The sequence below is a fragment of the Ambystoma mexicanum genome, chromosome 1q (genome assembly GCF_040938575.1).
Source record: "Ambystoma mexicanum isolate Mex_15411 chromosome 1q, UKY_AmexF1_1, whole genome shotgun sequence".
Lineage (NCBI taxonomy): Eukaryota > Metazoa > Chordata > Amphibia > Caudata > Ambystomatidae > Ambystoma > Ambystoma mexicanum.
Genome location: NC_090922.1, coordinates 657,723,812 through 657,748,187, shown reverse-complemented (window position 1 = coordinate 657,748,187; position 24,376 = coordinate 657,723,812). Strand labels below are relative to the sequence as shown.

The 24,376-nt window shown below is 46.5% G+C and overlaps 1 protein-coding gene and 1 long non-coding RNA gene across 4 annotated transcripts in view; one reads left to right on the top strand and one right to left on the bottom strand.

Moving 5' to 3' along the window:
• VAMP4 (vesicle associated membrane protein 4) overlaps nucleotides 1-24,376 on the bottom strand; it is a 436,264-nt gene that overhangs the window by 192,752 nt on the left and 219,136 nt on the right. The window lies entirely within an intron of this gene.
• On the top strand, nucleotides 17,697-22,938 carry LOC138534740 (uncharacterized). Its single transcript, XR_011284880.1, has 3 exons — nucleotides 17,697-17,847; nucleotides 21,457-21,607; nucleotides 22,450-22,938. It is a non-coding gene; the product is annotated as an uncharacterized lncRNA (long non-coding RNA).

The following is a 24,376-nucleotide window of genomic DNA, read 5'->3' as shown; positions in this document are numbered from 1 at the left end:
ATGGCCATTTGACCGAGTCGAAGGCATTTATTGCGTCCAGTGACAATTGCCAAGTCGTTCTCGTTCCCGTACTCAATCACTCGATGGAGTTGTCTATGATTGTTGGTTATTTTCCTATTCGGGACATAGCCTGTTTGGTCAGGTTGTATTAATTTACCGATAACCCTCCTCAGTCTATTCGCCAGGACAGTTGCCAGTATTTTACTGTCTTGATTTAACATTGACAGGGGTCTATATGCCCTGGTTTGTTAGGTTTGGGGAGCGGTATTATAATTGCTTCTCTAAGTGACACTGGCAGTCTGCCCATCTCATACGCCTCGTTCAACATATCTAACAATGGGGGGAGCACCTCTCCTTTGAATACTTTATAGAATTCACTTGGGAATCCATCAGCCCCCGGGGTTTTACTAGTGGGCAACTGTCTTACCACCTCTTCCAGCTCTTCTAAAGTAATTGGTGCATCCAGCTCATCCCTTTCTTCGGCACTGATCTGCGGCAAACCTATATCCTCCAGTGTTTCCAATATCATCGTATGGTTACACTCTCCGTCATCATCATATAATAGCCTGTAGTAGTCTGCAAATTCCTGGTTAACTTCCTCTTGGGTATCAATTACACTCCCATCTTCCCTAGTTATTGTCCTAATCGTGGGTCTGGGGGTTTCACTTTTATATATCCATGCCACGATCCTTCCTGGTTTATTCCCCCCCCCCGCATGTTGTCTTTCTACATATTTTTTGTAGTTAAGGTTACACAGCCTTTCCCAGAGCCCAACACATTTCTGCTGCAGCTTAAGTATTAATTCAGTGTTTTCCTTGGTGTTATTTTCTCCGCTCAATGCCCTTTCCAATTCTTCCTCCGCTTCCCTCAAGTCAGCCAGGATTCCTCCTTGCAATCCCTTGGATTTTGCTATAGCTACCCCTCTCATCACCACCTTAAAGGCTTCCCATAACGTACCTGCAGAGTCCACACTGCCTGTATTCGTCTCAAAATATTTAATCTCCTCCCTCATATCCTCCCTGAAAAGGGGGTCTCTCAGTGCCTCTGCTCTGAGGCGCCATGTCGGAATCCTCGCTCTTGGGGGTCTGTATTGCCATTCGAGGATCAAAGGCGAGTGGTCCAAAAGGACCCTTGCTTTGTATTCTGCTTGCGTGATGTCCAGCAGCACATCTGGTGTGACAAAGACATAGTCCAGTCTTGTATTTAACTGCTGTGGGGCGGAAAAGTGCGAATGTTGCCTCTCATGGGGGTGTCGTATCCTCCACGCATCTTCAAACCCAAAATCATTCAGCAGCAGCTGCAACGCTTTTGCAGCTGGGGCAGGTGTAGCTATCTTCCCATCCGATCTGTCCACCTTAGGGTTTAGTACGCAGTTAAAGTCTACACCCCAAATCACCGCACTCCCAACACGCGCTGAGGTTAATACACAGTGTTCTGAAGTATGCGGCTGTATTTTGATTCGGAGTGTATGTGTGTATGATACTTATCTCCTTACTTTCCACCAATCCCCTCATTATGACCATCCTCCCATCCGTCTCAGCTATTGTCTGTACCGGCTGAAATGGGACATGTGGCGCTACCCAGGTAAGTACCCCTCTAGCATAGGCCGAATATGATGCACCCACCACCATTCCCTTCCATTTCTTCGCAATCCTTTCCATCTTATCCCGCGTCAGATGAGTCTCCTGCAACAGGGCCATGTCTATCTTTTCTCTACGCAGGTATACCATAACCTTGTTCCTCTAAGTAGCTATTGAGCCCCCGGACGTTCCAAGTGATTATTTTAAGGTCCCCCATGGTGTATTAGAGTCCCATCCCTCCTCCCCTCAGTGAAGTCCCTATCCAAGTTTATTCTCATTCTGTATAGGCTCGTCATCAAACTTGAATTCCCCTTAACAAAAAACACAGCAAACACCCCAACCACCCTCCCACCCACACCCTTTCCCTGCCCCAACAACACCCTCCCCAACTGTTGCCATGCTCCATCCCTGGATCTCGGGCACCCCCGCATCTAGCCCTTTCTGGCAATGGCCCGTACTCGAGGCTCAGCAGGGTGAAGCAGCCCTAGTGGCTACCTTGTTTCTACTTCTAGGGGGTAAGGTACCTCCATTTTGCTGCTCTCGATTACTACGGATTCATCACGCTCCATGCTACCCAGTTTACATGTGTACTTTATGTTCTATAATCCAGTCCAACAAGTCCAGCAAATCTCAGGGCATCACAATACAACTACAACACTACCCGCCTATGCCCTTCCAATGCTATCTGTACCACAGTGTCCTACGGAGCTTCTCCCCTATTCATCATTCCGTCATGCATAAAAATCCCCTTCACTTATCGTGCTCCACATGATCCAGCTCCCCTTTACGATCTGGACAGCCCTGCAAATCAAGCCATTCTTCCGCTTCCTCTGGAGAGTTGAAAAAAAACGCTTTACTTTTGTGCAGGACTTCGAGCTTTGCGGGATACAATAACATACTGGATTCCAGCCGTGCGCAGCCTCCTCTTGACCGCCACATAGCTGTAGCGCTGCCTCTGCACTAACATAGTGTAGTCAGGGTACGCGGTGCTGGTTGCAGACGCTCTTTCTATCGTTCCCCCTTTGCGAAAATACTCCAAAATGTTCTCCCTGTCTTTATTAGTTTAGGATTTTTGCAATTATCGCCCGGAGGGAGCCCCAGGTCACGGTCTCCTCATCAAGGCCCTGTGCGCTCACTCAACAGTGAATTCCTGCGAGAGTGTCGGCCCCCCATCTCCTGCAGGATCATATTATCCACATAGTCCGTGGGGTCCTGACCCTCTTCTCCTTCCGGCAGGCTGACCACGTGAACGTTGTTACGTCTCGCCCTTCCTTCTGCATCTTCCGCTCGGGTCTCAAGGTTGGCCACCTGCTGCTTTAATATGTGAACCTCGTCCGTATTGCTTGTGCTGGCTTGCGCGTTAGTTTTCACCGTGCTTTCCAAGCCACTCGTTCTTTCTGCAAAGCTCTAGCGTCCTGTCGCAGTAGGGCCACTTCTATTCCCACTGCGTCAATTTTGCCCTCCAATGCCGATCGCAGGTCAGCCACTATTGTTCCCCATGAGGACTTCAACTCAGTTATGGCTGCCAGTATCTGGTGACTTTCTTTTGTCAGGGTGCTTTTCTCAGGCGCAGCAGTTGCACCTTGTGCTGATGCAGTGGGGGGTCTGTTGAATCTTGGCAAAACATCCATCGTGGGTTGTTTAGCCTTGGGCTTGGTCACTCTCGTCGCCATTGTGCTGTCCTGCCAGTGCGCAACGGGCTAAATTCGTGAGCCTGTTCTGCTGTGAACCCACAGGGACCGTTGGCGCCTGGCAGCGTCACCGTCAGAGCACGGCAGTGTATGTCGCTGTGTGTTAGAATATGTTTCGGATGGGTTGCGTTCTCCCACGTCTTCAATACCATCAGTGTTTTAACTTGACCTTGCTTGTATCATTTCACCACGATGGCCAGCAATATCCTGCACGTTTGTTCTCTTAGTACAATAGATGTACCCTCATTTCCCCCAGCATCACTCCACTGCTCATCAGACTCACAGTGCCTAGTGCCACAAAAGCCGCACAGCGAGGGACTGTCCATGCAGTCAACGAGCATCCGCACGGGATGAGCTTGGTGTAGAACCTTCAAGATACCGTCACATCCGTGTTACACCACACAGTTTTCTTGCCTGACAGGCTTCAGTGCGTGTACCCCTCTTATTCCTCATGGTAGTTATCATCTAACATTCGTGGTCCGTGCCCTTTGAGCATCCATATGGCTTTGCTTTCATGCAATGTGCTTATTTACTTGGCGGCCATGGGGAGGCAACACTTTATTCAGTGCCTCAGGTTGTGCATTAATGGGCAAAGATGTTGCAATGCCAATCACTGCCTTTTTCCCTCCATCAGTCCTGCGGCAGCTCGGGTCGGCGCAATCCAATCCAGGGCTCCAACATCCTTATGGCCATCTGCCTTTTAATGCGGCCCTTGTGTCCATTGCTCCGTTCGCCCGCTACTCCACTTCCTGCAAATAGCCTCTCCTTAACGAGGCACTGCGCACTATGAGCCTATGCTGCTCATCATGTGGGGAGCGAGCAGGGACAAAGCCTAGGGTCCACACGAGTGTTGAAGGTCAGGCCTCCGAATCATCCTATAAGGCACGGCTCCGTCACCTCTATTGTCACTGCTTCGGGCCCTTTGTTGCCCGCCATATTGCGTTTCCGAGGGCATGCAGCCGTATACTTAGAAGTTCCTATAATCTTCCACCTTCCATTCGCTCTTGCCATTTCTCTCTGGCCTCACAGGGCACCTCTTCAGGCGACGTTGTGTGCAATTATGGTGCACTTTGGTCCATTTCCCAGCTTACCGTTACTATGCGAGCCGCGCTGTGCATCGCTCAGCGCGGCTCCTTTGCTAGTGTTCATTGGGGACAGCGGCCCGCTACAATGTATCTTTGCAGTCAATCTGCGGCTGCCACTGCGCGTGCAGGGGCCCGGAACCGTGCCTGCCACTGTAACTCTATTGTAACGGGCATCAGCTGTACACGTCTGCCGTGCCTGCCACACGGTGCGCTCCAACGCCCCAAGCGCCGCAGGTGTCCTCAAATTGCGGGATGCTGTGTTGATCGGGCACAAGAGCCGAGCGCCCCCCGGGTGTCGTGTGCCGGTCCACTTCCTAGTTTCCCGGGCACGGCTCAGTTTCCTCCTCAATCGCGGATATGATTCCTTTGTTGTCCGCCATCTTGCCTGCCCATATGTATATGCGGCCGCATTATTAAAAGTCTCTTTTCTTTGTGGGACTTCGCTCCGCTTCCTAGTTACTTGCAGCAATTACGGGCCACCAGTTCCGACATCTTTACTGTTATTCGTGAAGTGCGCAGGTTACTTTTACACCGTGTTATTCCGGATCAGTTGTCGGATCTTCAGGAGCTGCCTCGCAAGACGCGTCCTCCTCCATGGCTGGCTAGCCACGCCCCGTGGTACATTTTATTTATTTCGCTCTTACCAGGAAGGCCTCTCTCATTTTATACACTTAAGGCCTCATCTTTATTATAAATGCCTGACACTTATAGCATGAAAGTTAGACTTGCAACTTGCTATGGACTTGCGTTTTATTTCCCAGAGATAGCTCCTGTTTATTGTTTGAAGCTGGATCCCGAGGACATGCCTGCAGCCCCTGCTCAACAAATTCTTATTTCTATAACTGGACGTAGCTTGAAAGAGTTAAATATTGATGTGGTGAAAATCCCAAGCAAAATTCTATCTATGGGCCAGGGGATAGAATATATATATTTTTTTAAGACAATTTTATTGGTTTTACAACAATCCAACTTTTAACAATACAACCAGCGGTACTTATGTGATACATTAACGTCATTTGCACATCAACCTGTTCCTACCGCTTACCCTTGCCCTCTCCCCAACTCGAGCCTACTCCATTTCGCTTTCTGCTTATCTTCCGTCTGAGGGAACTTCTCCTTCTGTATTCTCAGAAGATTCATGCTCGCTAGAGCCGTCCTGGGCGGACCCATACAATGTGGCTACTAAGTGTCTCCAGGCTGTCAGGGTTTCTTTTCCCCCTCCCCTCCCCTATGGACCGCTTCATGCCATGTTGCCGTTACGGCTTCCGTCCATTTCTGGAGATCACTCCACCAAGCTTCTACCTTCGGGCTGTAACATGCTTTCCACCCCATTGCAATCCTGCGCTTGGCAAGTATGTATGCCATGTCCTTAAGCTTGCTGATATGTTTTAATTGGCGCGGTCTGGGGAACCCCCTTACCATACATGCCCACACCGATCCAACATTCAGCTTAACCCCTTTTTCGTTTAGTCGGTGGACTACTTCTCCCCAGAACTTCCCAATTTCCGGGCACGCCCAAAACATGTGCTTCATCCCTGCGTTTTCTTCTCCACATTTGGGCACATTTGTCGTGCGGCATCTCTAAACCATGCTATCCTCTGGGGGTTCATATATGCCCTATGGATTACATATAGCTGTATTTGTTGTAGCCTGGCGTTCCTAGATACTTTTTTATGGTACCTTTGAACCCGTTCCCATAGCCCATCACTCATAAGTTACCCAGTTTCCTCTTCCCAGTCTTGTCTTAATTGGGCTACTTCCTTTCCCACCCTAGACATCAGCATCTCAGAGTAGGGGAAACTTTGTGACCTCCCTCCGCTATGTCATATATCGTTTCTATAGCCATGTCAGGTTGATCTTCCAGTATTGTTTCGGACCAGGTTTCTCTGATTTTCCGGACCAATCTAGTATAGGTGATGTACTGTCCCATGTGTAAGCCTGTTTCCTCTGACAGCTCCCCTAATTCCCACACTATTCCATCCTGCCATATATCTCCCATTGTTGCAATCCCCACTGGCTCCCAGTGCTTACGTATTGTCCTCAGTTGGTCGTCTCCTCCGGTCAATGCCACTAGCGGCACCTGTTGGGAGCACGGAGCTAGATTTTCCATGACCTGGCAAGCCTTGCGCCACACCTTCCATCCCAGGGCGCCCTACTATCTCAGAGCGGGGCAGCCATAACACCTCTTTCAGGAAAAACGGGGCACACTCTGATCTCAGCAATTTAGACTCTGATGTCGAGTCTTCTGCTAACCATTTGACCACGTATTGCAATTGGCTGGCTAAGTGATAAATCTCAAAGTTAGGTAATTTTATGCCCCGCATTTCATGCGTGTTTTGCAATTTCCATACGGTAATTCTATTCCTGGTTCCATGCCAAAGGAAGCCTCTACATATGCTTTGGTGTTTAACAAATAAGCGCTTCTGTATCATATATGGTATGTTCCCAAAGAAATGTAATAGTCTAGGCAATACAACCATCTTCAACAACACCCCACTCCCCATCATGGCCAGGGGAAGCTTAACCCAGAACTTCATGCGGCTTTATATATTTGCAATTGCTTTCTCAGTATTGTACTTATATTCCGCTTCTACCGTATGATAAATATCAATCCACAGGTATCAGAACGTACTGGTCACTCACAGTATTTGCAAGACTGGTAGTTGTTCCCTCGGCAACTCTATGTACCTTCCCAGGGGAAATATGCACGATTTCTTAGGATTGACCGCAATGCCAGAGAGCACCGCAAACCGCTCCATCGCTTCTAGAATATATTGGAGATTCTCTTCAGGGTACCTCAAGTATAACATGTCATCTGCGTATAATGAAATTAGGTGTGGTCCTCCTTTTGTGTGGATTCCGACTTCCTCATATTGTTGCCTCAGGTATATCGCTAGGGGCTCCAACGCTAGCATATACAACATTGGGGGACCAAGGGAAACCATGTCTAGTGCCTCTACTGAGCTGCCACCTCTCCGAGATGACCGCTCCGGTCTTAATCCTGGCTAGCGGTGAACTGTATAGTAATCTCACCCACTTAAGGTACCCGGGTCCCATCCCATACTCTTAGAGATGCCATCAACCAGGGCCATTTGACAGAGTCGAAGGCCTTCACTGCATCTAGTGATGCGATTGCAATCTCACTCGAATCTCCGGTTGTGTGTTCTATGACTAGGTGGAGTCATCTGAGGTTTTCTGATATGTTCCTGCACTGGACATATCCAGACTGATCTGGGTGTATTAATCTGCTTACTACCTGTCTCATTCTATTTGCCAACACAGCCGTGAGTATTTTGCGGTCCTGGTTTAGCATCGACAATGGTCTGTACGACCCGCAATCTGTACTCGGTTTATTAGGTTTAGGGAGTGGGATAATAATCGCCTCTCTCAGGGATTCTAGCAATGTCTCAGTTTCAAATGCCTCATTCAACATTGCGAGTAGCGGGGGGAGCACTTCTTTACTATAGATTTTGTAGAACTCACTGGGGAGTCTGTCTGCCCCAGGGGTCTTGCTGGTGGGTAGCTCTACCACCACTTCTAATTCTTCTAGTGTGATTGGGGCGTCTAGATCTTCCCGCTCTTCAGCACTTATTTTTTATAGCCCAATATCCTCTAGTGTTTCCTTTATTTCGCAACTTTCACACCCTCCTTCATCCCGGTACAATCGCTTATAGAATTCAAAGGACTCTCTGTTCACGCAATCTTGGGTATCCACTATTCGCCCGCTCTCCCCCATAACTGCTCTAATCGTTGCCCTCGGGGTCTCGCTTTTGTATAGCCATGCTAGCAACCTACCCGGCTTGTCTCCCCCCGCGCGTTACCTCTCTATTTACTGCTTATATTTTAAATTCCACAATCTCCCCCCGAGCTCTACGCATTTCTGCTGCAATTGGTTTATTGCTTCAGCATCCTCCTCAGAGTCGCTACCTCTACTCAACACTGCCTCCAATTCCGCCTCTGCTTTCTGCAATTCTCTTTGTATGCCTCCTTGCAACCCTTTAGATTTGGCTATGGCTGCACCTCTTGTCACCGCCTCCCACAAGGTACCGGCCGATTCCACACTGCCCGTGTTCTTTTCAAAATATTCTATAATTTCCTCTCTCAGGTCCTCTCTGAATACTATATCTTTCAGTGCTTCTGCTCTAAGTCACCATGTTGGGATCCTTGCTCTTGGGGGCAAGTATTGCCATGTTAGGGCCAGAGACGAGTGGTCCGAAAGGACCCTTGCTTTGTACTCCGTTCGCACTATTTCAGCCGCTATCTCCTGTGAAACAAACATATAATCTAAGCGTGTGTACAAATTTTGTGGGGCCGAGTAGAGAGTACTGTCTATCGTGTGGGTGGTGCAATCTCCATAGGTCTTCTAGCCGGAGTTCTCCCAAAAGGGTCATTAGGGTTTTGGCAGCCGGGGTGGGTTTGGCTGTTTTCCTGTCTGATCGGTCTATGCTCGGGTCTAGTGTACAATTGAAGTTGCCCCCCCCATATCACCGCTCCTTCCAGGTACGGGCTCATCTTGCTATATAGGGATAAGTAAGCACTGTATCTTGAGTCGGGGCATATGTGTTAATGATGCATATTTCTTTGCTTTCTATCAGTCCCCTTATTGCCACCATCCTCCCATCTTCATCTGCTGTGGTATGTAGTAGTTGAAAGGGGACATGTGGTGCCACCCAGGTAATCACCCCTCTGGCATAGGTTGAATATGTTGCGCCTATAGTGGTCCTTTTCCATTTCCTCTTTATCACCTATAGTTCTTCTTTCGTGAGGTGTGTTTCCTGTATTAAGGCTATGTCTATTTTCTGTCTGTTTAAGTACATCATAATCTTATTTCTTTTCAAGTAATTATTAAGCCCCCCCTAACATTCCAGGCGGCTATCTTAAGGTCCCCCATTTTTACTTGCTCTACCTTGTCCTCTCCAGTTTCCCTCCGGGTTAATCGCTTCAGGCTCAGATGCGCATGCATGTACGCTCGTTCCCTTAACTAATAACACTACCAAACACCCAACTCCCCACCCTCCTGCCGTTAACGCCCCTCCAAATACCCAAACTCCCCCTCCCTCCCTCCCGTCCCAAACTGGTGCCCAGCTCCATACCTGGATCTCAGGCATTCCCGCACCTAGTCCTACAAGTAGAACCCAGCAGGGGGTCCACCATATTAGTGTCCAGACTCAACTAACTACTGGGGTAAGAACGCACTGTCTCTGTTGCTCCCGCATTAATGGCAATATGCCATTCACATTTTCCTGACACTCACTTACAGCTCCCAATATCAATCCTAACATCAGGGCTACTCCATGGTATCACTCACTGTCAGTGTCTTCTAGCTTCTATATATGCTCAGAGGGTTTTGCTCGGCATCCACCTACCATATGACTAAATCGTCAATTTGTCCGCTAGTTTAGCTTCAGTCACATTCAGCTACCCACAAGCGGCTGCTTCACTTATCTTGTCCCTTCTGGTCACGATCACCTGCGTCCGCTGGGCAACCCTGTGCGTCTAGCCAGTTCATCGCCTCTTCGGGTGACTCAAAGAAGAACGCTTTTCCTTTGTGCAAGACTTTGTTTCGCCGGGTACAGCAGCATGCATTTGTATCCAGATTCCTGCATCCGCTTCTTGGCCACCACAGTGTAATCGCTGCCTGTGTACATGCATGGTGTAGTCCGGATACGCTGCGACGGTCATTTATGCTCTGCTTATCGTTCCACCCTTTCAGGATATATTCGAAGATCTTCTCTCGGTCTTTATAGTTCAGAATCTTGGCAATAATTGCTCGGGGAGGAGCTCCTGGTTGGGGCCTCCTGAGCAGAGCCCTGTGTTCTCCATCCACTGTGAACCCTTGAGTGAGCATGTCTGCTCCAATCTCCTGAATCAGCATGTTCTCCAAATAGTTTGTAGGGTCCGTAACTTCCTCTCCCTCTGGCAGGCCTACCACTCGTATGTTACGACACGCTCGCCCATCTGCCTCCTCTGCTCGGTTTTCCAGGTTTCGCACCTGTTGCTGCAATATAAGCACCTCCTTGGCATTGGCTGTGCTGATCTCCGAGTTAGTTTGTACTTTCCTTTCCAGGCCACTTGTGCGTTGCGCTAACGACCTTACATCTTGTCTTAGAAGGTTCACATCCACACTGACCGCATCAATTTTGGTTTCAAGTGCAGCTTTCAACTCTGCCATGGCCGTGTCGATTTTACTTCCCCCACAAGGTCTTCAATTCTGCTATGGCCTCAAGGATATGATGATCATCCTGGGTCGGGGCGATCTTGTCTTGAGTGGCTCCTATTACGGGTGCGGGTTCATCCGGTGACTGTGCCCGTTTGGTGAAGATGTCCATCGTTGGTAGTTTTCCCTTGACTTTGTTATTTTTAGCTGCCATATTCCCTGCCCCCACACTAGCCCCCTCAGCATACGGTTATGGTGTCTCTTCTCTGGTTCTCTTCCACTGTCCGGTCAGGGCTTTGTTGGCCAACCAATGAGTCCGCTTGACAATCTGGGTTGTGTTTCACTTAGCGGGTACTTCTAGGCCACTGCACCACCTATTTGTGTCCTAGTACCAGCCGGGATGCAATGCCACCAGCCGCTTCCTCAATGTCTGTGAGTCTGCCAGATACCCCTCGGTGCCTTATTGTTGTGCCCACTTCTCAGTGATGTACTGTCACCCTCGTCCCGAGACCCCTCCTGTGAGGTTGTGGGGCTGTCACACATGTTCTGTGCTGGGGGGCCTTATGGTATTATGCTCCACCCAACTTTCAGTTGTGATTCTGGGTGTCCACAGGTGCCTCCCACCTACCCCCCACCCCTGTATGTGCAGGGGCTCTTATTTAGGAGAGGGTCTCCCTCCTGCTTTCCACCATTGCAACTGAGTTGTTGAGTCTGGGAGTGTCAGTCTGCAAACTTACTCCCCAGTGTCTCTCCCTGCATGACTTCGGATGTCTTTTTCGTGTGGTGACCGGTGTTGTGTTTCTGCCCAGTATCCCTACAGTTCGGGTCCGCTCGTCCGAATACCTCGTCAATTTCACTGCTGGCTGAGGTAGAGTTTCCCATCCAGGGCCTTGTCCGCCTCACTTAACGGCTGGGTATTGTCCCTAGGTTATGCAGTGACCCATGTGTGCCTCCGCTATCCACATTGCTCTCCTGATGTCCTGCACTCTCAATCCATTTGCAGCGCCTGGTGGAGTCACACGAGAGTTCTCTTACTCCTATTAACCTCTCTGTGTCAGTGCCATGGACCGCAGAATCAGCTATGCGTCCCATTTTAGCACTGTTGCCACTGTGTATTCTGTTCCAGCTGTATTTCTTTGTGTCCCCTGGCCAGCATGCACAAACTCTGCTACCCTAGTAAAAAAGAAATCCACTTTTTGGATTGTTTTGGGATTGCTTCTGGCTTGTTTTCAAGCTGCAGATTTTTTTTGGATTTATTTTGGATTTTTTGGGGATTTTTTCAAGCAAGGATTTATTTGCCTTGGGTAGGAGGATTTATTTTGGAGTTTTACTGACTTGTTTCTCAGTAAAAACAATCCACTAACACTAATTGGCAGGCAAGCATTTCTAAAGGATTTATTTTGGAGTTTTACTGACTTGTTTCTCAGTAAGAACAATCCACTAACACTAATTGGCAGGCAGGCATTTCTAAAGGATTTATTTTGGAGTTTTACTGACTTGTTTCTCAGTAAAAATAATCCACTAACACTAATTGGCAGGCAGGCATTTCTAAAGGATTTATTTTGGAGTTTTACTGACTTGTTTCTCAGTAAAAACAATCCACTAACACTAATTGGCAGGCAGGCATTTCTAAAGGATTTATTTTGGAGTTTTACTGACTTGTTTCTCAGTAAAAACAATCCACTAACACTAATTGGCAGGCAGGCATTTCTACAGGATTTATTTTGTATTTTTTTCATCTTGTTTCTCAATAGAACCAATCCAGCAACACTACACATTTTTACTGCATTTATTTTGGATTCTTTTGCAAGCAAGGCTACATTGGAAGATTTATTTTTGATTTTTTCCAACTTGTATCTCTGTAAAAACAATCCAGTAACATAGGCACACATTTTTACTTCATTTAAATGTTGGAAAAATAATGTCAAACTGCACTTAACTAATTTCTCCAGTAAATAATGCCCAGTCGCTATCATTCAGGGTGTATCAATTTGCAGCAATGGGTAGAAGGAATGCTAACACCTCGGCCATCCCATCTCCCATCGCGCCACCTGACTCGCTGGATGGTGGCTGACTGTCTCCTGCCTGCCACCCGGTACAGCTGTACCCCTCCTCTGTGCTCCTCTGTTTACCACCCCTGGCTGTATATCTGTTCTGTTACGTTTGAAAAAAAAGAATGCACCCGCAATTACTATTTTATTTGTTTCTTTTATTTATTGGATACTTTGTAAGTCCCCTACACATAAAATGGTGTTTCAAGGCACCTCAAGACAAAATAAAGGGGGCAGGAGAGAACAAGGGAGAAAGATAACAACATTCCGGCTATGCCTTGTGACATTTGGATCATTGGCAGCAAACCATGCCTGAATAGCCTACTGTCTCTACCCCAAACAATAAATACTATGTATGGTACTCTTAAATAATTTACATTTCTTATGCAGATGTAAGTAAACCAAGCAGAAAAGAAGCAGAAAAGAAATAATATGATTACCAGGTGGGGCTAGTGGCCGGCACTTGCTTCTGGCAGGCACTGGGCCACGATGGGGGGTTAGGCCAGAGTCCTAGGTGAGGCTTGTGCTGGCCCGAGCTCCGCTGGGATCTCCTAGCTCTAGTCTCCCCACCTAAGAAAACACTCCTTTTGGGTTTAGCTTTAAAAATGCCATATCACAGTGAGAAAACATGTCCAAACTGGATGTACAATGTAGGCCAGTCTTATAGTCAGGCCTGGCCGAAGAGGTATGGGGGCCTAATTCAACATGATGGTTGGGGGACCCTTTGCTTACAATGCAAAACAGTCTGAGGCACCTGTGGGGTGCATACATCATAATGGAGAGGAAGAAATACAGCCATGGGTTAATAGCTGCCGATTTTCCCATTGCACTTGCACGATGCAAATGCAATGTGCCTGAAGATCCTCTGTCTGTTCTCCCTTGTCTTCTCCCCTAAATTGCACTGGTAAAACTGCAAAATCGCTGACGGGCCTATTTGCAGTGTCTCAACTGTTAAATGTATATTACACACTTACTGTGCCTCTGGAGACTATTATCGTCTCAGAATTTCAAGGTATACTAGACTGGGGGCAGCAAGATCAAAATGATTTTCCCATGATAAGACACTTTAGGGAAGTGGTGAAATCAGGATTGGAGTCCAGTCTTGCAATTAAAGTACTTAACCACATATCTTCCCAGCTACAGCTTGTGGACATGTCTGGGTTTTGATGGAGATGGCTTAAAAAGTATGCAAATCACATGATAAACCACGCTGACAAACATTTTCTTATAGAAATATGTGTAACACGAAAAAGAAAAAAAACACAATTTTTGTTGCCCCAACCCATCCTCCTCCCCATTTTCACTGGAAAGCTACAAGTACCAGAAGTAATATAAGCCCAATCTCCAAGTAAAAACCACTGAACAGGTTATCATGCCATGTTCATTCTAGAGAGGAGTGCCTGCTACCTTTTTTGTATTTTTTCAAGGAACTTGGGGTTGGTCATCCTCCATTACCTGGGAGAACACAGACGTGGACCCCTTGCTCACTGTGCTCAGAGAGGCACAGCTCCACCTCACTGATGGGACCCAACAAGGCTGAAACACGTGTATGGGGTTGCTGTTGGTACTCTTGTTCAAAGGAGGTTTGCCTGGCATTTTGGTGCTGTAGTGTCCTTGTGGGCGGGACAAAGACTGATATGCAAATGGTTATTCCTCCTTTGTGAAAAGTACAGTGAGCAAAAAGTGATGGCTGCGGACTCTCAAGTGGGTAAAAACCATTGAACAGGTTATTATGCCATGTTTATTCTAGAGAGGTGTGCCTGCTACCTCTTTTGTATTTAAGCTCCATGGGGTTTGCAAATGTGATTAGACACACAACAAAATGTATTTTGTGGTAATAATATGGTCACCTACATTTAGTCATTGTTTGACTAATAAAGAGAATGCAATTTAACTGTGCTGTTCATAACAAAATGTGTTTTAAAAAAGAGTTTCTGAGGAGAGTGGGGTTAAATTTGCTGGGTATACACTCTGTTCTATGTATAGTTATGGTATTCTGTTAAATGTCTTAATTTTGACACCTTACCACAGCGTTTTAAATGAGTGCTCTTTCCTGCTTATTTAGTTGGGAGTCGGCTTGTTTTGGGCTTCTTTTGCAGGGTCATTTGGCTTTTTTTTCTCGGGCCTGGCAGCGTGGGCAGCAATGGCGGCGGAAGAAGAAGATACGATGGTGGCCGTGCTCCTTGTGGGCACGAAAAACGAGATAAATACCATACCAGAGGTAAGTGTGCACACGTTTAGGGCACCTTTATTTATGTGGATGTGTATCTGGACACAATCTGGAGCACTGCGCACTCCACGAATATCGAGGGGCATGGAGGGGAGATGCGGGAAAAAAATAATCTTATTTCAAAGTCATGCTGGAAAGGAAGGAGGCTCTGACGGACTTATTCTGTGGCCCGAGGGACTGCTGAGGGAGGGTTAGAGAGGAATTCAGGAGGTGAGCCCCGGAGCAGTGTGCTGATCGAGAAACAAAGTTCACCCGTCAACACAAGCAGGCGCACTCGCCATCTAGCCCAGCACAACTATGAACTGGGGATTTATGGCACAGCCGGTTCCCCGTATGTCTCCTTCTCCCATTTCCAGGGCAGGGCACAACTGTAAACATCTGTCTACTGGGCAAAAGAGAATGGCAGTTCAATCTCACTGCTGTCTTTGAACGCGAAGCTTATCCTGTGTCATGCGTTACTTATTCACTTCAAACTGTTCAGCGCGCCATTAAAACCATCTAAACGCTGCGCCTGAGGGTTGAACACTAAACAGTTTGGTACCACAGTGACCGGAGCTGGATCTTTGAAGAAACCGTGCATGTATTGTAAAAACACATTGCAAAATGTTGCGGCCATTGACCACAGTACTGAAATTGCCAGAATCAATGACCCTGTAGAAGGGTCAGATGGGGTACTGGGTGTCACTGCCTGTTGGATCAAAGGACAGTGGCTCAGAGCAGGCAGGCAGCACGTGCATGGTCGAGAAACCCAGGTCTAAAAGGATGACTTAAGAGACCATCCTGGAGTCATCCGATGATCATCAAACTACATTAGAAGTCATTCCCACATCATCAGAAGTCATCACGCTGTTAAAGTCATCAGCAAATGTCTCAGAATGGTGGGTGATGAATTGGGGATGGGTTTAGGATGACTTGCTGATGATGCCAACATCATCCCTATTTTAGAAAACTCTTTGTTCCTGATGATTTTAGGATGACTTGCCGATTACGTCAAGAGCATCAACAGGTTTGCCCCAGATGATTCTGGGATGACCTGCTGATTACTTGAAGAGCATGTTAAGCCCTGATGATTTGGGGATAATTCTGGGATGACTTGCCGATTACTACAAGAGCATCACCATGAAACATGTTTATGTATCGCAAACTATTCTTAAAATTGGGCTTTTTTCGCTGCCGGCTGTCCCCGGGATAACCACAAGTTGGCGCCCCTGGTACTGGGTGCTGCACCGGGAAACATCCAAGATGTATTGAACATGTAAAACAAAACGTTTCATGAAGTAAAATATTTCCTGATATTTGTTCAGATTCAATATAGCCTGCATACGAAAGGAACACAATTGTAAAAAAAATAATACTTGTTACTATTTCAGTTCGTGCACACCATACTCATGTGTCCAGCAAATGGCAGCTTCTAAATACGTTCAGCACTATGACTATTAAAACACTATTTGAAATGCATACACAGCCAGTCTTACTGTTTTCGCTTGTGCAACATATAACCATTGTCCCCATTTGTACCCTGTACATCAAATTATATATATACTGGATAAGTGAACGAACTTGCTGTTGTTTGATGGGCTGATTTCCTGAAATGGCGTACGACCACAATATATATATATATATATATATATATATATATATATATATATATATATATATCATGGCCTGCTGTAGCGGCCATGTAGTTATGGTTAAGTTGCTAAACCCATAGGAAATTAACCATAACGTACCCTTAACAATGTTTTTTATTGAATGAATATATATATATATATATATATATATATATACACACACACACACACACACACAGCACTGTGTAATAAAAATGCGTATCCGGGACACACAGATCGTTGAAAACGTGTAACTGTCCTAATTTTATGTTTGCATTCTGGGACTTGTAGTCTTGCCGTTGTAATGGCGCTACAAATCCCGGAATACAAATAAAAAAATATATAGGCATTGCCCTGTAGGCCAGTCCAGGCCTGGCAGCATCCTGGCAATGTAGACATGGCTCTCTTCATATGAAATCGTGCAGGTCAGGGCATGGGACCATTGGTGGAGGGCTTTGCAGTTCCCTCACTGGGCTGTCTCCATGTAGCTTTCATCTCGGGTCAGGTTGCCTTGGCAGACCTGCTGGGCTGCAGGTGCTCCATTTTTAAAATGTAAACTGCTTTTCACTTTACCGAAACATGGGCCCAATTCTGAAGTCCATGTAAAATTGGAAAAGTATTGTTCCTTGGTGGAACAACACTTTTCCTAAAAGCACCGTATTCTGTGACATTAAGAATGTGGGGGTACAGACATCAAAGCTTCCAGTGTCCCTAATATGGCCTGACAATGGCCATAGTGCCTCTGAGGAGTGCAGGACAGGCACTGCCTGGGGATTCTCCTTGCAGAGCGCGAAAAGGAGTTAAAATACGGTGCCTGTGAGGTATCGTTAACATCTATTGTGCAAGTCTTTCCTATGTAAGCTGCACATTTCCCAGATGGCTGTACCACTTTTCTGATTTACTGAAAGCATAAAGACACTTTTGTAAGTCAGAAATGGCAGAGTTTTGAGAAATGCTCAGAAATTAGAAAATGGCAGTTTTGAGAAATGTTCAAAGTGACACCTGAGAGAATTGTGTCTTTATTTAAAAGTTTTCAAGCTTCAGATTTTTTTTCCATTTATTTTGGATTTGGGGGATTTTTTCCAAGCAACGATTTGTTTGTCTTGGGCTGCAGGAGTTTTGGGGATTTTTTTACTGACTTCTTTCTCAGTAAAAACAAGCCACTAACACTACTTTTTATTTTAACTTAGTATATGTGTGTTTTCTCTATGTTTCTGAATTGTGCTGTTTCTTACTTTTGAAACCCACTCATGGCGTTTACATGTGCGCTTGCTTTTTTCGGTTAATTTGGGTGGGTCAGCTTGTTTTGGGCTTTTTTCGTACGGCGATGCAGCGCGTTTTTTCCTTCCACCTGGGAACACTGGACACCAGCTGAGCAATGGCGGACGAGATTCGAGCGTGGATCATGCTGCTGGGATCGATAAACAAAGCCAGAATCATTGGGTAAGGAGCTGATGTACACGTTTTAGGCTTTATTTCAGAGTGAGCCTTTTGCATAGTGAGGAGTGTGTCTCTCGGGAGCCACACAGGTTGTGTTGATTTATGAGGCAGACTCTGCCTTTGTAGTGCGCGCTCCCCACGTCCAGCGCCCCCATCCGCCTCCTTGGACCAGCGACGCCATTTCTCCGTGAGCCTCCAAGCAGGGAGCACTGTTGCAGACCCTTGGTGTATATCATATGTTCTCCTGCTAAAGGCCGGCACAGTGCGTTTATCTGCAGGACACCGGGATGTTTTCCTTCCCTGGATAACAGGCTGCTGGCACATTTCATTACTTTCACACGGCGCAGCTCTAACCTGCTTTACAAGTGATATTCAAGCAGGCTAGAGCTTTACAGGAGAACATATAATATACACACGTGTCTGCAACATTGTGCTCCATTGTTTTCATACGACTTCAATGATCCAGCGTCATATATGCCAGCTATGGCTTTTGGGAGTTTCAGTCCAAAACACATCAACGTACCATGCAGCTGCAATTGTACTCGGAGCTGGGATTGGGTGTATGTGTATCATAGGCAGTGTGGGAGGGAAGGGGTGCAGTGGGCGCGCCTAGACCTACTGCAATTGATTTACTGGCACAACTGCACTTTATCACAAAACCAGCTGAGTTTTCGGGAGGGGCCAATGTATAGGACATGACGCATGGGTGGCACCTCAAAGAAAAGGAGCCTACAGTCGTAAATCCTACTTTGGAAGCTGTGCAGTTAGAGCAGCATCTGTGGGGTTCGATGGGGGGGGGGGGGGGGCTAATTTAATGAATATGTTGACCCAACTGTGCATTTTGAAAGCTCACTGAGGCCACGACTGTATTCAAAACGACCACATCCCTTTCAATTTACCCGCATTTGGCTGTCCTCTAAGAAATTCATACAGATTAAGAAAGTTCGTGCATATGTAGCCCCTTTTTCCCCAGGTCTAACTTGGGAGCCTGCACTTGAATGGGACAATAAGTTGGGGGGGGGGGGTGGTTTGGAAAGATAGCCACAAGGATAACCTGAGGCGTTTCACACAGTACACATTAGCTCTACATCGTGTGCCATCATCTGGGTGTAGTTGGTCACAGCTGTTTCACTGCATTTGGTGAAAGGCCGTTTTGCCAGGTTTTTTTGCTGCATTTTTGTTATGGGGTTTGGGGTAGGGGAAAATTAAGTAATTGTGGGTGTTGGGAGTGCGCCCCCATAGATAAATGGGGCAAAATGGGCAGGCGCCGTGGTGGTCCATCTCCCCTTGAATCATCTTTCCCTTCCCTGTTGATGCTCTACATTCATGGCTGCCTCTCCCTTGCCAGATGCCTTAGAAATATTGCCTTCTGCTTTCCTTAATCGGCTGTTGCAAGACCCCCCCCTGTGGCATGGAACATGCACATTCGCAACCACTGGAATGTAAACATGTCTGTCTTCAGCACTTAGCAATGGCTGGTTTGCTTTCGTCTTTGCAATTTTTTTTGGCAAATGGCCTGAACGATGGCACATGAATGCGGTTGCACATTGATGGTGCCATTTCACGACCAGGTCCATTCCACTGAATGCCCAGCACCTCTGAAAAGCTGGTGGAGATGATTGATCAAACCGCAGTCGCTTTGACATCTGTGCAGAGCCTGCTGACGCAGGTTCGAATCCCGGCAGCCCCAAACTCAGCCTTTTATCCTTCCGAGGTCGATAAATGAGCACCACACACCGTGGGTAATAATAAGCAGCACTCGGATACCTGAGGGTTCGTAGCACTATATAAATGCTAAATTATTATTATTATTATCCTGGCTCAGTTTGTTGGATCAGCCTGACAAAAGCACAATGTTGTATTTGAACAGCAGAAGTAGTTATAAAGCAACATACATTTGAGTAAAATGGTTATTCTTTAGGGCAGGGGTGCACAACTGATTTTGACAGTTGGCCAAAAGTACCTTACATGATGGCTATAGTGGGCTGAAAAGTAAATGTGGGCGGGGCGGTAGGCGCAGCAGGCGTGGCGGGAGGCTTGGCCCCACCCCTCAACCAAACACTATGCCCCATGGCGCTCAACCAAACACTATGCCCCATGGCTCCCCCACCCCTCAACCAAACACTATGCCCCATGGCCCCCCCACCCCCAACCAAACACTATGCCGCATGACACCCACCCCTCAACCAAACACTATGCCCCATGCCACCAAGCATGCACCATGCATACATACTCATACAGACCCAAACCCCCCCACACCCAACTCGGCACACAAACTCACAAGCATACACCAATACACTATGCACCCATACAGACCCGAACTCCCCACCCCCCAACTCGGCACACAAACTCACAAGCATACACCAATACACTATGCACCCATACAGACTCGAACCCCCCCACCCCCCAACTCAGCACACAAACCCACAAGCATACACCAATACACTATGCACCCATACAGACCCGAACTCCCACCCCAACTCAGCACACAAACTCACAAGCATACAGACCCCCAACTCACCATACAAACTCGCAAGCACATTCAGGCAGTCGCGACACACACTCCCCCTCCGCATCTCAACACACACTGCACTTGCACACAAACACATTCAGGCAGACCCGACACACACCCCACCGCTGCATCTCAACATACACTGAACTTGCACACAAACACATTCAGTCAGACCCGACACACACACCCCCTCCGCATCTCGACACACACTGCACTTGCACACAAACGCATTCAGTCAGACCCGACACACACCCCAACCCCGCATCTCAACATACACTGGACTTGCACACAAAAACAAACATTCAGGCAGACCCGACACACACCCCACCCCCGGATCTCAACATACAAGCAGCACAAAGATCCAACAAACACACACGCTCGGAAGACAACAAAGACTTTCCTAATGGAGGGGGCCGATGCTGCTTGCCGGCCGCCCTCCATTAGGAAAGTCTTTGTTGCTGGCGGGCCGGACAAAACGGCATGGCTGGCCGCAACTGGCCCGCGGGCCTTATGTTATGCACCCATACTTTAGGGTATATCCTACTTTTTTCATCTTAACACTTCCAGACTTGTTCAGTTGCTTCGTTGAACTGCTTTGTGGCTGAAGGCAGACCTGGTTAAGACATTTTTTTTATCACAGCAGTAGTGGGTTTACAACTCCAATTAAGTAATTAACTCTTAGAATACTGCTTTGAAAATCACAGGCAGGCACTTTAAGCGCAGGCACTTTAAGCGCAAAGTCTGATAAGGCTTGATTAAAGTGAGCTCAAAGTTCCCATAAGGAGGTATTTTGGGAGGGGCAGGATCTGGGTGTAAATGGCCATAGGGATTAAAATGACCATGGGCAGTCAATATTTCGGCAAATAACCAAACGCCTACTGGCTTTGTGTGCCTAGGTGTTCACCATTTCAGAAGTTCAGGTAAGACTGGCACCTGCCCGAGACACTTCCATGGGTGGGTTCCTAACAAACTTCCTTACTTGCTGGGCTGTGTCTGGGTACCCATCTGGCTCCCTGCGCTGGTTCCGGGTCTTGGTAATTGTCATTAGAATGCGTACTGTATTAAAATGTGTAATATTAATATTTGTGCTATTATTTCAGCATACTGGGACACAGTGGATTCCTGTCAGCAGGTAGCAGTTGAGCACTGCTTGGAACTGGCCGTTCAGTGGATATAGAGGAGGCGGACAGGAGCCACAGAAAAAGTTTTCCCGATACAAATCCCAACCCTGGTCCATCAACTGCATCAGAGGTAAGTGCCATTGGAGTTAACCAAAAGTTGGTTTGTGCCCTTATGAAATAAATAAATGCTTTTTCTCTATCCAAATACTATCGGTTGTAGGCTTCTGTGTCTCCACCCCAATCTCAAACCCTCCTCCCCAACATTCCTATGAAGCCATAGGGCTTCTAGACGACTGTGTCAGAGGGTGGGAAAAGGTAGCTCAAATACTGTGGCTCATGTATTAACCGGTTATTGTCCATCACTCATTATATGCCCACATGCAAACATATTGCTTTGTCCATTACTTATGACCCGTTAAGCTTCAAATGTCATAGTGGTGTCCTATGTTATTTTTTTAGATTGTTACAAAAGCAAGCACGCACATAGTTAAATTCCCATAGGTATATAATATCGGCATCAGTTGGCCCGGGAGCCAAATTTAGCTCCTGGTAAGCATGGTGTAAAGCTAACCAGGCTCTTCAAGGCTACAAACAGGGCTAAATAGCCCCCAGCTCCGCTCAATTTCAAACCCTGTGTATTTGTTTTGCTTGTATGGCTCCTTTACCAATGCACTGTCCATGGGGGAAACACGAGATTGGTAATTTCTTCACAATATACCAATTATGGAAAGAAGATAAACGGAGAGCCACTTCCTGGGGAAGTGACACTAATCTATATTAAATTCTAAGGAATTGCCATGGTTTCAACCAGATTTACAGCTTTGAGAAATGTAGTAATTCGAATTACGAAAGCACATTAGAGGGTGTACAGTGAAAATTGCCTATGCTTTATTTCTCACAGCCATGTGTCAACCAAAAAGTACTTTGCTTGCTCTTTTCAAACTTTTTACACGAATCTTTTTTGCGTTTCAGAATGTATCCATGTTAAAGCCAGGGAAATGGGCTTTCCAGTACTCTCTGCATCCGAGTGCAGAAAAGCCCTCCAACACAAAATTGGGAACTACCGGATGAAGAAGGAGCCAAACCTCGTCTTTTCTACACAAGTGTAGTTCCACATTCCCTTGCTCTTTTGCCTCGTCCTGGATACTAGTGTGACTCCCTGGACTGGTTCTCTTTCCCCTCTCAACCTTGCTCCCTGGGCTGGTCCCCACCGGACTCGCTTGCTCCCTAGGCTGGGCCTGTATACTCGTGTGACACCCCTGGACTGGTTCCGTGTCCCCTATCACCCTTGCTCCCTGGGCTGGACCGAACCTGACTGGTTCTGGGTCCCCTCTCACCCTTTATTTTTAAATTGTGAAGCACCCGTGTTTGGGATTGCTACAGTTGTGTTTTTGTGCTATGTACACAGTGTCCGATTGAACCTCTGCCTCTTTTTAATAAATATAGTCGGGGAAAAAAAAACGTGTCGCTTCTTTTTAAATATAGTTTATATGCCATTACATGGTCTTGACTTTCATGGCCATTTTACCTAAATGACTGTGACCTAATTAGTCATCACTATTGTTCTAAAGGCAATTCAAAATGCAACTCTCTGAAATGGGCAGCAATTAAGCCACAGTGACGCTTTTAAAGCCCAATTCAACAAGGTGCACCAAATGTGTTTTTAAGCATTTCTTTTCAGGATTATAGTAAACATTATTTTTGTTAAAACTCCTAAATTTATTTCCAGCTCATAAACCGAAACAATGCCTATATTGTTAAAGAATATTTTTGGGATTGCTTTGTTGTTTTGATTTGTAAAGTATTATTTGGTGACTACATTAATTGCTTTTGGATTTCAAAAGGTTTATTTGGGGATTGCATTGCATTGCTTTTGGATCTCTACGAGGGTACATTTAGCCAAAAGGAAGCCAGATGTAATCCGTTGCTTTTGTATTTATTTAGGGATGGCACTGCTTTAGGATTTTTATAGGATTGTTTGGGGATTGCATTGTTTTGGGATTTTTGCTGGATTGTTTGGGGATTGGATTCTTTTTGGATTTTTAGTGGATTGTTTGGGGATTGGATTGTTTTTGGATTTTTAGTGGATTGTTTGGGGATTGGATTGTTTTTGGATTTTTAGTGGATTGTTTGGGGATTGGATTGTTTTTGGATTTTTAGTGGATTGTTTGGGGATTGGATTGTTTTTGGATTTTTAGTGGATTGTTTGGGGATTGGATTGTTTTTGGATTTTTAGTGGATTGTTTGGGGATTGGATTGTTTTTGGATTTTTAGTGGATTGTTTGGGGATTGGATTGTTTTTGGATTTTTAGTGGATTGGATTGCTTGGATTGTTTTGGGATTGCATTCCACTGAGGATTGCTAATTAACATATTTCAGGGTGCATGAAGCCAAAAAGAAGCCAAAAGCAATCCTCTCAGTACAATGGGAGTTTCTGGAGTTAAATAGGATTTAAAGAGGATTTAAATGTTTGGGAAAATCCAGTAGCAATCCACTTTCAATCCAGATTTTTTTGGTAGGGCTATGCCGTCTAAGTGTTCGGTTTACACCGAATGTTCGTGCAGGGCGTCTGAACTCGCAACCCAGTATTTTGTTTAGCATTTGGAGGCATTCACACTAACACGGTGCGTTGTTGCTGCCTGCAGAGTACTTCAAACGCTCGTATATCTGCAACTGAACCAGCCCTCGCACAGTGCAACAATGCATCTCTCGTTTAGCCGTACCTCGCGCTCCTGCTGTTTGTCATCTGCGCTTCAGCTTTACTGTCCACCACTGCCATTAGTAATGTCCTCCAACCTCTCTTACAAATACACTGGGTGTGCATGCAATACAGGACGGCACAAAGCTTCGGATTCGTTGTGCTACAATGCCGAGCTCCCCTACCAAAAAAATCTGGATT